This window comes from Caretta caretta, chromosome 1, assembly GCF_965140235.1.
Source record: "Caretta caretta isolate rCarCar2 chromosome 1, rCarCar1.hap1, whole genome shotgun sequence".
Classification (NCBI taxonomy): domain Eukaryota; kingdom Metazoa; phylum Chordata; order Testudines; family Cheloniidae; genus Caretta; species Caretta caretta.
The window spans coordinates 196,601,272-196,614,351 of record NC_134206.1 but is presented as its reverse complement, the minus strand read 5'-3'; positions in this window follow the sequence as shown (position 1 = coordinate 196,614,351).

Genomic DNA, 13,080 nt, shown 5'->3' with positions numbered 1-13,080 from the left:
TCCTGGGATCAGACATGGCCTTATAGACAAGAAACCTATATCTATCTGTTTTTGTTCCCCAATCTGGGTCTCTTCTGAGTAATTCTAAAGTACTCTTGAGAGTTTTTGATTGCTGATACTATGAACCAAGAATGAGTTGTTCTTAGCATCCCCAAACAGAGAACCACAGGACATGGATAATGTTCAGAAAAGCTTGAGAGCAGTTAAATGTGCTGTAAAGCTCCCTCCACTTCATTGATGGTTTATAATTTATTTATATTTAGCATTTAAAACAACTTTCTCGACAGAATATTTCTGCATGCATTTGTAATACAGCACATTATAAACTGAGTGGAATATTGAGAGATATTTCAGTCTGACTAATGTACAGGAGATGAATTCTCTTATAATCCACTGTATGGACTACCTGAAACTGTTACCCTTAAAAATCATATCCCTATAATTATTTAGGGTTATTTTTGTTTATTTTAATTTTCAGTTTAATACTTTTCATGTCTAGAACATCTTTTCATGCAGCTATCTCCAAGATCTTTACTATCATTAGGTGATTTTCTATCACTGTTTTGAGTGAGGGATACATAATAATATGTAGCTCTTATACAGCACAAAGGATCATTCCACCTACCACAGAAGAAATATTAGGTTGGAATGAAGTAGCTGCTTAGTAGACACTTGACTAGAACATGCATAGAATATGAAGTGAAAAGTACTGTACACAGTGAAACTATGGGGGAATTTACATGGGCAAAATGTGGTTAGCCAAACTGTAATCTGGCTGAGATGTGAGATGTCAGAGTTAACAGCCTACTCTTATGAAAAGTATTATGGGAACTTTAATAAACTCAAGTAGTTGAGCTATTATGTTCAAAGGACAGTATCTTCAAGTGCACAGTGTCTCCCCCTAGCAACATGCTGTGATAGTAGTTAAGTACTGACTCAAGGGTAGTGTATTCCCACCTGCTGAATCGCCAACACCAGTTCCTGCAGAACTTAGGTATTCTCTGAAGGTTTTCCATCAACTGCTAACCAAGCTTGGCTTGGGAGATCTGAGAGGATCCTAACATCTGGTGCAACACCTGCAGAATAAAGCCCTTAAGACAGCCCCAAGCTGTCTACTTATCCTCACTGGTCATTACTCCATAGGAAGTACCCAATGCCTCAATCTACTTAATTCTATAGTAGACTGAGTAAATAGTACAGTCATCTAAAATGTCTGGTGGGTGTTTCTTTCGTGGGCTGCCTCTATTATATCCTGCCAACTTCATCAGAGTCATGATGCAGGTTTGTTTCTTCCCCAAATCCTCCTCTGTACCATGGCATATTTACAGTTGTATGTCTCTCCTGGTATTCCTACCTGCTGGTGCTTTCTTGCTAGTTTTTTGTTTGAGCTATGTTGGTTTTGTGTGTTAATTCTGCAGAATTCTGATCATATGTATTAGGGAGATCTGTGTGGTGTTTAATAAAAAAAATTTCAGCAATGGCAAAAATAATACTATTCGATGTATCTATTTTTGTACATAAAACACGAGCATTGACTTCACGTAATTTGAGTATTAGCAATGGTTGTCTCTTTTTCTTAGCTTATGTAAACCACAAAAGAGAGAGAGAGAGACCCACTTAAAGAGAAGTGCCTCAAGGTGGGAAAAAGATACTTATTACTTCCTGTGAGCCTACTCTTCTGATTTGGAGACTGTAGATGTGCAATTCTGGACATACAGTTCTCTCACTTATGTGTTCAAGTGTGAAATGTTGAACCGGTGTATGTGTTGCTCACTTTACTTAAGAGATACATATTTTCAATTCTCTTGGCTCAGAAGAGCGAACATAGCGATGGGAGAATGATCTGGATGCTATTCGCTTCATGCAACACCAACACAATTATGAGCTTAATTCTGATTGCAGAATTTTTTTTACTGGTGATGGTGTAATTGCCTGCAAGGGCGACAGCTCTTTTCAGATCACTTTGCATAGCTCTAAATGACTACACAAGGTACAGAGCAATAGATAATCATGTTTTTGAGCTAGGTTTGTCACTCTTCCGTTGCATTCACACAACTGTTTGCATTTAATTTCCCTACAATAGGGGAGAGGAAGGGGAGGGATGATAAATTGTGACATACTTAACAAACTCATCCTGAATACAGGAAACTTTATTTGAGGCATCTTTAACAAATACACCTTAGCAAAGTTGTGCATATCTGTGCTGACCAATGTTTGAAACTGTTCCAGAATTAAAAACACTTGTGCGGGGTGGGCGGGGGAAGAACAACCAAAAGAAAAAGTTTTATTGTGTGTACAGATCTTCAGCCATAAGTTTTAGATGTGTGTTTTACTGATTTTTTTTTCCAAGCTTGAGTTGATTTCCTTCCTCAGTGAGGACTAGAAAACAGATTTGAAACTTCAAGTTTCATATATTTGGAGTTATTCAGAATTTATGTGTATTCCCCTCCCACCTGAATCACATAACTCAAAAATGGCTAATCTGCTTGGCTCAGACTTGTCAAATAAGAAACAGACATGTAACTGTAATGTTAACCTGCTTTGGGGAGTGCAGAAACTCTAGGCGAAAGGCCTCCAACCCAGCACCTGAAGGGTAAGCGATTGACGTTGAAATAGCTTATTTTTTATTGACATTTCATTAAGCAAAATATGACATGCTAAAGAAAGCACAAGATATACGCATATCCCCGTTCCCACCCACAAATCTATTTCTGTACAATATCTTTGCTCTGTATGTCTACACTATCTTACTAATGCATCCCTTTGTGGTGGCATCTATGCACTAACAACGTTAGGGCAGAGCATCAATCTCTTTAAAGGACTCTAACCTCCTTCCCTGGCCTTTTACTTTGTCATTAGTCTACTTAAAATGGTTTGTTTTAAAAAATATGTTTAATTATTTATATTATTTTCAGTGTTGGAAAGTTTCTGAGTAGTTTCTTCAGCAAAGTGCTGCTGGGGCCATCCTTTAGGGCTGTTACTACAGGAGAAGACTTTGCCAAGGTAGACTTGTGTATTGCTCTGTTCTGTAGCCATCCTGATTTCTGGTGGAAGGTTGTTCCACAGTTCCAGGTTCTCTACCAAAAAAAAGCTCCTGTGAGCTTTGCTTGGGACTCTGCCAGCTCTTGGGTCCTATTGCTATGGTATGCTGGAATGAATAAAGAATTGGGCAGTCCCTGAAATAGCCAGCACCCAACCCCTTATGTTTAGACTCTGCACACTCATGCAGGTGCCATTACAGGACTGGGGCCTATATTAGGTGAGACAAACAAAAAGACCAGCTGCTGGAGACACTCATGGAAGGGAAAGCGCATGCAGGCTATTGATGGTGGGAAGAAGGACTCCTAAGAGAGGAGGCATTCATTAAGATGGCTCCTTTGATACACAACTGGCAAGTTGCATTCTCCTTCCCAATCACCCCTAATTTGTGGGGCTCAAGCATTGGTCATAAATTTGGTTTGCTTCAAACTGTGGGTCACTTCATTATAAATGCTGGCTTTTTGCTGCTACTTTGAATGGATGGGCAGGATGGAAAGGAAAAGAAGAAAATCCTTCAGCCATAATCTCATATAAGAATGTCTATATGAGATGTTACGGTCAGTAATTTCTTGCTAGATTTCTGTTAGTGTAGCTGGGTACACTGCAGTAGAAAAGCAGTTGACTGCATAGCAGATATAGCACACTGAAGGAATCTGAAAACAGGAACGTAGTTGATCTTTTATAAATCAAAATGTTTACCTATAAAGTGGTACTTTAGAATGGCACTTAAATATCACAGGCCAGACTCATCCCTGGTGCCACTCCATTGACTTCAGGGCAGATAATCCAGAGATGTATCTGGCTTCTCTGTATACAAGGCTATCTGGAGGAAAGGAATGTTTTATGTTTAGCCATTAACAAGGTTTGTGACTTGGTTTTAGAGTATATTTTATATCTTGTCCCCTCTGACATACACTTTGAATTATTCTTAATAAATTCAAATTGGAGCAAGTATTTTGGAGTGTTAGGAACTGAAATATAAGTTATAGCCCTGATCTGTGCCAACCTTTGCAGGTCTTGACAGCCTAGAATTGGAAGTGGCTGATGGAGACCTCCAATGTAAAATAAAGAGTTAGGGATTTAATTAAAAAATGCCTATAATTTTATATCTTTAATGTATTACATACATTATTCACCACATTTTGTTCGGTGTAGTAGATATTTTTATGTGTCTTTTCCACAGAGGCCCCATGCTCTTTTTCTCCACTAGTATCAGAAGATGGGTATAGATGTTTTTTATCATCCTAAGATAAGCATAAATGACTTTATATTCCACTTATATATTTTTATATTCCACTTAGTCCTGAAGTAGCTTCTAGTACCTCCATTCAACAACCAATATAATCATTAGCATGCTAGAGATCCGAACAATCAGTTTTCGTTCTTTGAGGTCTCTGCTAGTACCATGTACTTTTCTCTCTGGTGATGTATTTGTGTTGCAGTGCATGTGAAAAATTCCAGGTTTGAAAACCATGGACTTTTAAGTCCTCTAATTATCCAGAGAAAAAAAATGAGCATTAACAGCTGCAGTTTTAGCTTTCCTATACTGTCCTGGTAATCTTTCTCACTGCTGACCTGGAGATACCATCCCTAAGTGTGAGTACATCTCCATGATCCAGTTGATCCTCTGTCTCTCTGCTGAGATGGTCCACAAGTGTGCCAGTTGTTGGGGCTGGCTCTAGGGAAGTAAATCCTTGTTCTAGAAACAAGGAACTTGAACGACAGGAGTGACTGATTTCACAACACTCTCTGAAAAGCCTTAAAGTGGGAACTGTCAACCCAAGGCAGATTTGAATTTGTAACAAGCTCCATATCCCATTATCAGTTCTATTTCATAAAGTAATAAAATGAGGGTAAGGTCGGATAGTGTAAGGGTCATAAAATTTCTGGGGCGTAAACATTTTCAGCCACTCATAAGTTAGCAATGCAAAAAGGACTTTAAAGCTGCCTTAAGACAGCAGCTGAGAATCCCCCTGTTGTAAGAGAATCCTTAACTGACATAGGTCTGCCATAACCTATATTCCCCAGTCACTGGAATTTGAGGTACTCCAAAAAGGAGCAGAGGGGCTTCCTGGGATATTATCCATTGGCACAAGTTAAAGCAGCCCTAAGACTTTGGTTTGTCTCCCAAGTGTTGGGGTTGGGTGGAAAGATGGTGTAAAGCCACCTCTGCCCCTAGGCCCTCCCAAGGGCTTGACAAGCATTAATCTGGTATACTTGGGGTTCTAGCCCTCTCTTCTGGTTTCCTGCCTCCTTCCCCCATTGGCTCAGGTCCAGAATATGTGCTCCCTGTAATCTCATTACTTGTTCCTTACAGAACTGCACGGAGCATCTCAGTTTGCCTGGGCTAAAGTCACTGCAGCATTTGACTTCCTCCCTTTCCCAGCTCCTGGCATGTTTTGGCAGCAGCGTGATTGAAGGATGAGTACAGTACAATTAACTCAGTTGGAACTGCTGCTCAATAGAGTTGCCACTACTTTTACCTTGTGCACCTTTTGTGTGGAGGTAAGCTATGCCCACAAGTTTAACATGCCTTCAGAAATGCTGAAGCTAATAACATCCACTTCTGGTATCATTCCCGCTAAATTATGCTGTCATTCTAGTATATTCATACTGATGTCATTCTGCTACAATGTAAGGAGATCCATTTATTATGAACAGATCCTTCTCCTGTACACACCAATTATTTTCACATAGGATGGATTGGAAGCAGGTCCCATTATTATACCCCAGCCAACCCGTCAAGTCTATAAACAAAATCTTTCACTTTCTTATTACCTATTTTCCTTCCATCTATAATTCTTTGCATGTTTATCAGAGTTGTGGGTGTTTTAATCCATCATTTTTCAAGCCCCAATGCCCTAAAACTGTGGATATTTTTCATGAGCTTTCCAAATGCCCTTCCTGTTTTCTTTTGCTGGCAGCCAGAGAGAATAAGCCATCATTAACGGCAGCAAACACCAGGCACAAATGATATCACTAATGAGCAGATATGCTTGTCTCTCTAGAAGCCTACGATGGTTTCTGCAGCCATTACTGGGAAGGAAGTGCCGTGGTTATTCCCAGGCACATCTCTTTATTTTATTGCTCTAGTAGCTGCAGTCTGTCTGTCTCCCTTGGTATTCAGTTTCTATCCGTTCACATACAGCAGATTAATTTTATAGGATCAATGCTGTCTCCATCAGTGAAAGGTCTAGCTCTTTCTAAATGTGCTGTCCTGCACCACTTCATTTTTCATTACATTGGTGGTACTAGCTTCAGCCACTTTCTGCATACAGTCCATGCTTTCTTTGTCAGCAAACCCGAGTCACTTACTGAAATCCACTTGGCACTTCATGCAGTCACGTGAGTTTCGCGACATGGAATTTTGCAAACCATGTCAGACCCTGTGGTCTGGGTGCTCAGTAACAAAAGGCTCTGCAGATGTTAGCCTATGGAAGCTCCATGAGTCTCTGCAATTGTGCAGGCTAGTTAAGGCTGTGTTGATATTTGGTGTAGGACCATATTGATTTAACTGTTGCGAAGAAGGCCATTGCCGCTAGCAGGGTTCCTAGTCCAAAGGATTTTTTGTATAAGAAAGGTGTTAGTCTGTTACGTGTATAATAATGTAGAATAAGATTCTGTTTCACTGAGTAGTCCAGAAAGTGTCCTGACTTCTTTTTGATCCAAAACAGCCCATTCCAAACACTTTTTGAATGGGCTGTTAGGAGAAAAATGAATGGATGCCAACCAGGATTATTATTTCCAAGTGTATCCCATTTACAGTATGCCCATGGTTCCCATCCCCATCCCCGCTCTGCTCACTATGTGATGAACATGCTGGGAGTGCCTTAGTTAAGTGATTCAGGATGCTGGGACTTGGACTAATCCTCTTTATGCCAGGGAAAAGGTCCAGAGTAGTGTAAAGAGGCCCTAAAAGTCCTGGATTAGTCCAGGTGTGGATTTCCCCAGTATAGCACTGCAGAGATTAGCCACAGTCCACACTCATCAAGAAAACTGTACTGGGGCTCTGCTAGCAACAACCTGATTTATAAATGGCTCGAGCTAGAGCAGTTATTCTCCCAGTGTGGGCAGAGCTTATATAATATGTGGGTGAAAGATGCCCCTCGGGAGGCATTATTGGACGTTGCAAACTGCCCCCTTTCTGCAGAATGAAGTCCCAATTCTGGACAATACCTAGAATTTATGTGAACTGAACTGAGTCGAGTTCTCCAATGAGCATGTGTAGAAAATCCACCTGACATTTTAATGTAAGTAGTGGGTTAAACTCTGGGCTGACTACTTATCAGTTAGGTGAAAAACTTTGGAGGCTGCCACAGCCTGATGTTTTCTGCTGAGCACTTTCCTGAATGACAGGTTCTTTCTTGACATGAGCCAAGGGGATTCTTCTTTATTTGCCCAAGTACTCATGGGGAATGTGGAGATCAGTAATCGGTGCAATGACTCTCCATGGCTAGTCTCAGGAACAGATGTATATGCTTGAGAAGAGAAACCAAGTACAAAATTCTTCGATAAAAAAGAGAGTGCTAACCATTGGGAGCATTCTCATCCCTTCTCCTCTTGCATTACCCCCATTTTTAGGTCATAAAATTTTTAATTTTTTTCATCCTTGTATAACGTGTTTGAGATGAGCCAAAATTGGAATCTTGACTTTGAACCCTTTGAGTTTTGGAGTGGGTTTGGATTCAAATTCCCAGATCCTAGCCTGGTACTCTAGTTTGGTTCTGGGTTGGCTGCAAATCTGAAAGGGGTCTTTCTTCACTTCTGACCCAAGATGGGGGAAATCTTGTGAATACAACTCATGAGATCTCATTGCATTCGAAACAGAGCCAGAACACTACATCTGGTTCAACCTTGAACCTGAAACCAGAATGCTAGCTTGACCCTGATCAACGTCTGTTCCTGACCACTGCCTCCCCATCCCAACTCTGGTTCTCTCACATGTATTTCCATTATACTAGTAATGGAAACTGCTCTGAAAATGGCTACTCTTATAAAGGTTCCATCTATTCTGATTTAACTTTACAGACAACACTCCAAGGAATGACAATTTTTACTTAGCTATTTATTAAATCCCTAGAGCCTCCCGGGACTGGTCTTCAAGCCAACCCAATCCTCCCAACTTTCCTGTTTATGGTCACATGAGAGTTCCCTCAGATGCATCTACTATAGTTCCCCTACACCACCCAGGTACAACATAAGAGAGGGGGGTGGGTGGTTCAGTGTGGAGAGAATCAGGCTTTTGTATGGAATCAGCCCCTTTGGGAATCAGGCCACTTTTATGTAGGGGCCTAAATATGAATTTAGGAGCCTAACTGTAAGCACCCAGGTTTAAAAACAGTTGCTCTACTGTAACCCACCCCTATGAACCTGACACTTAACTCTTGACTACAGCTGGTCAGGAATTTTTTGGCAGAATGTTTTTTCATTGGAAAATGGCAATGTGTTGAGAGCCAAACTTTTTCCTCTGCCCGATTCTTGCTGTCTGGCAAGCCCTACATTGGATTTGAAGAGAGACTCCAAGGACTCTGTAATTCCCCTGGGAAAATCTCCCCCACTCTGAGTAGCTGGCTCTTTCTTGTCTAGATTTCAAATGTGGTTCCCCTGAATGCTAGTTCAGGTAACCTTGATGGTTGAAATCCTCAACTGGCATAAATATGGCACTTTCAACTAAAATTTCTTTCAAAAAATCATTTTCTTTCAATCCACCAATTAAATAAAAATAACGGTTTGGCATTTATAACTATTTGTGTCTAATCTATATTTCGAAAAGCTTTTTAGCCATTGAATTTTTCAGGATGACGGATCTGTCATTTCTCGTCTAAATGAAAAACAATTATGTAGCTCAGTGATTATAAAAAGGGGGACAATTTAATAATGCAAATCTCCGTGCTCACTGATTTGTATCCTTGCCGCCTCTTCTTTGTCCTTGAATCTTTTGACATGTCTGACTGTCATTTAATTAGCGGCCATCTTCATTTCCCTCCCCCATTTGTAAGTTATAAATATATATATATATAGTTCCTAGTAGTAAATTCACCTGTTAATTTTTACAGATGTGAGGCAGCTGAGTAAAAGGGACAAGCAAGTTAATCTACGTGCAAGAACAATTAAAAGTGCATAAAGTGAGTTTGAAAACATTTATATCATGCAGCGTAACCTAAAGAATTGCAATCCTTCTGGCTCTGCATTATTTATTACTTCCTGTTCCTACAGTGCAAACTGTGATGTTTATTACTTTTCAGGACATGATTTATAGGGATGACTGATGAACCACAGTATATGCAGAATGCCAACTTCTCAATTTATTGGACTGCAAAATAAAAGTCTTAACTAAAGAAGGGCCAAGCAGGTTCAGAGAAGATAGGCCATAACTTGGAAAGAGGGGAGATCATCCCATGCTATGCCATTCAGACCACAAGAAGCCTGGGGCTCAGCATTAAAGCAATGAAGCATCAGCTCATTTTGAACCAGAGCAGCTTGCCCGGGCATCTGCATAGCTAACTAAGACCATTATAGTTCTGTTCCAAAATCTTGGAGTAATGTGGCCTCCTCAGTTTACACAGGTGGAGAGCCCTAATCCCATGGAAGGTCAAACATGTTGTCTTATCCCCTACCACTGTGTAAGGCTACTTCTCTTTCCCTCCATGTCTGCCCCATGCAAGCTCTGCTGTATGCGACTGAGAATGAGGTGTGATTAGCCAGATATAGAGAGAAATCAGGGGGCCATCTACACTATAAGAATACAGAATAGGCTGCAGTTTCTGACATAAATTCCTACTGGTTTGATCAACAGCCACTCCCTTCTCTTTGACAGGCTGTCATCAGCCATCTTTGTTGAGCAGCAACATTGCAGGCCATGCTGTCGTTGCTGCAGGTGTCCTAGCGAGCAGTACAGAAAGACTCCATGTGTTCTCATAGACTTTGTCCCAAGGTGAGTTTTAGTGACCTTAACTACTGTGAAGTCCCACCAGACCCACCACTCTGCAGGCAAGATGTTGTGGACCATTGGGAATGCTGAATAGAGCAGTACAGATAATTAATTTTGCGCTTCACTGGCAATTCAGGAAAAAAATATTTCTGGTCAAACTGAAAATGAAACTTTTTGGAAATTTAGCTGAATTGAAAAGTTGAAAAAATATTGGGGTTGAACAACATGTTTACATTAACCCAAAATGTAATATTTTGGTTTAATTTAGAGCATTTTTGATTGCTGTTTAATAAAGCTAAAGAAAATTTTGAAATGAAAACTTGCTTTGAATTGAAAAATCAAAATGTTTTGATTTTTGGAATTTTTTTAACATTTTTTTCCAACTGAAACAATTTGGTGAAACCGACACAAATTAACAAAATGTTTCAGTGTTAACAAATCTGTATTTTTCATTGAAAAAGAGAGTAGTATGAAAAATTTCTCCCACCTCTACTGCTGAAGATGCACAGTATGAAAAGTTGAAAAATAGAATGTAAAACTCACGAAACTTTCGTTTTTTTCCCATTAAAATTTGAAATTGGTTAAATGTTTCATCCAAATTTGAATTTTGAAACTTTTTAAAACCAGCTGTATCATTGGCTGAAAAATTTAATTTGATTTTAGCAAAAATTGCATAGCACTTTTCCATTAAAATGTCAAATGTGAATGAAATATTTTGTCAAAATTTGGAATTTTAACATTTTTGGCCTGCTCTATTGCACCACTTTCCACATAAGCTTTCCCTCCTGTATGCGTTTTCCATGGACAATGACAATATATATTTTCAGTGTAACCCTTCTGCCAAGTGGAGTCGGCAGCAACAAGGGCTGGGTTCAATGTCTAGGGGTTTGTCTATGAACAACACAAAGTAGAATCAGCTCAAGCCCCCACCCAGTAATCTAGGAATATTAACTATCACCCCGGGTGCCTCTGAGAGGCAATACTTCCCCTCTCGCAAGTATTGAGTCTGTGTACAACAAAATACAACTTTTAGGAAAAGGGGACCCAGCATTAATTTGGGAAAACACCACATCCACAATTCAAAAGCGGGTGACCATAGGCAAATACCCTCCCTACAGAGCGTTGGGCAGTGTCCTTTGGTTCAGTTTCTCACCGTGCATTGCGAAAGTCCGACAAACGAAAGTTTCTTAACACACCACTCTCCTGTCCCTCTTCTGCACCCCACTCACAGTGTGTGGGCCTTGGTTAGCAAAGACCCAGAGTTCAGAGGTGTGTTCATGGGGGTTCACCTCCCGCCTGCCCCCCCCCTCGGGTGGGGAATGTTGAACAATGCCTCTGCTGTTGCCACCTTTGCTACGGGCTCACAGCTGCTGCTGTGTCATTGCCACTGTTTCTCTGCCCCTGATATCTCTCTGCTGCTGCTGCTGCTGGCGTCGGTGTTTCTCTCCTGCTGCTGTCTCTCTGTCATTGCCCTCAGCAGGTCACATTCTGAGGTTTTACGGCTTCCCCGAGCGCTTAGTGATTTCAGCTGGCACTTTCTGTGTTCTTTCGCTGCAACACTGTCCCCACACAAGGTCTGTGGCTTAGCCCCTAGATCGGCTCAGCAGTGATGTCAACTCCATGACTCACCAACTTGAAACATGGACTCTCAGTTGAGTCTAATCAGCTCACTGGAGGGGGCAGCTCAGATGGTGTCTAGGAGTCCACACCACTAGGTAGAAAATCTGTCTGCACCCACTCTCCCCCTCACTGGGATTTGGCATCCCTACCCCCCGCTTAGCAAGTTTAAGGTCACCCCCTCCTCAATCAGGACCGGCTAAGCACAGTTCTGCTGCTCTTTACTCGTGCAATAAGCATAACAACATTCCATTTACCCTTGCATTCAAATCCTAGAGTGATTTGTAACCGAAAACTAGCCAAAATTGATCATATTGGCAAAGCAGCTTCACCTGCTGCACACCGAGGCGGAGTAGGCATGTCTATGCAAGCACGGATTTTTTTGTGGCTGTCTTTACTTTGATTGGTCCAAAGTCCTCACTGGGTATAGAGAAGGTATCTTTCTCAAGACATTACGTAAACCTTATTCCTTTGCCATAGACAAGTTCATAAAGCTTTTTACATACATATCCTGGAAATGAAAATGGTTAAGATAACCAAGATCTCTTTGTTGTTGAGCACAGATTTCTATTTCATTTCTCTGTAACTAGGGACCAGCAAACATCAAAAGATTTGGAGGCTGACTTAAGCATCCCAAAGTCTGGATGCTCATTCAAATGTATTCAAACTCCTTTGATTGGAAAATCAGGCTGTAAAACTCATGCAAACAGGCTTTCTTTTCAGATTTCTAATATTTTCTGGTTTTGAGTGGAATGGAGGAATCCAAAGCCTTTCAATATTTTAACTTGCAGTACCAGCTCAAACCAGGAAGTACAGAACTGAGCGGATTGGTTTTTCCCCTAAAATAAAATCACCAGCACCACTGGCACTAATTGGTACCCTTGTTAGCAATCCCAGTAGAGACACCAGGAATTTAATGTACATAGAGTTTGTACTAGAGTTAAGCAAATAATTTACAGTGAATAATTTATTCAGCTAATTTAGCCACCTTTTCTGCTTATGGAAGGACATTGCAATTTTTTTAAAATGTATCCATTATCCAAATTTATTCAACAAAAATCTTGTCATTTGTTTTGTTTTTTAATTCTATGACTTGATAAATATTGCAATACTGCTGCATTGCTTAATAGTGATTCTTCACGTGTCACATAGTATAGATAAAGCACTTATGGTTCAAATATTTGTGGGAATTTAAAATGTAGATTCTGCAAATATTCATATGTTCAGTTGTAAAATTGCTTCCCATGAACATCTTTTGCCAGTAAAAGTGAATTGCTCAAATATTTGCAGAAAGCAAACACAAAAGGGTGCCTTTGAAGTCTAGGGCAGTTTTACCATTGACTTCATTGTGGCCAGAATTTTATCCAAGAGATAGGCCCATGTCATAAGCTAATTCACTAAAAAAAGTTGAATAAGTAGTTGTGGGAATGATTTTTGCTTGTTTGGCTTTTTTGCATTATTCACCCAGCTCTAACCTCAATTATCCTCTGTCT